The following is a 332-nucleotide window of genomic DNA, read 5'->3' on the forward strand; positions in this document are numbered from 1 at the left end:
TTCGGTATGGGTCCAGTTTCATCCAGCCTTCTTTTATATAGAAAATAACATATGCAAACGATAGAGCAAATAACTCTAAGAAACTTATCTTCTATGCAATTCCGTCGCAACTCAAAAATAACGAAGTTATTAGACACGGAAGTGTCTGAGAGCACGAAATGAAAAACTATCTCAATATTTTAAAAATCGCCATCCGATATCCTTTCCTATTTTTTGTAAACAAAACAATGATGCCGCTTTATTTTGTAAAATTTATCGCAATATTTCTAGTTTCGTTCGTAGAAAATGTCCATATCAACTTACATGAAGGACATTTTATTTCTCCCCAAAAG

Source organism: Penaeus monodon, chromosome 28 (assembly GCF_015228065.2).
Source record: "Penaeus monodon isolate SGIC_2016 chromosome 28, NSTDA_Pmon_1, whole genome shotgun sequence".
NCBI lineage: Eukaryota > Metazoa > Arthropoda > Malacostraca > Decapoda > Penaeidae > Penaeus > Penaeus monodon.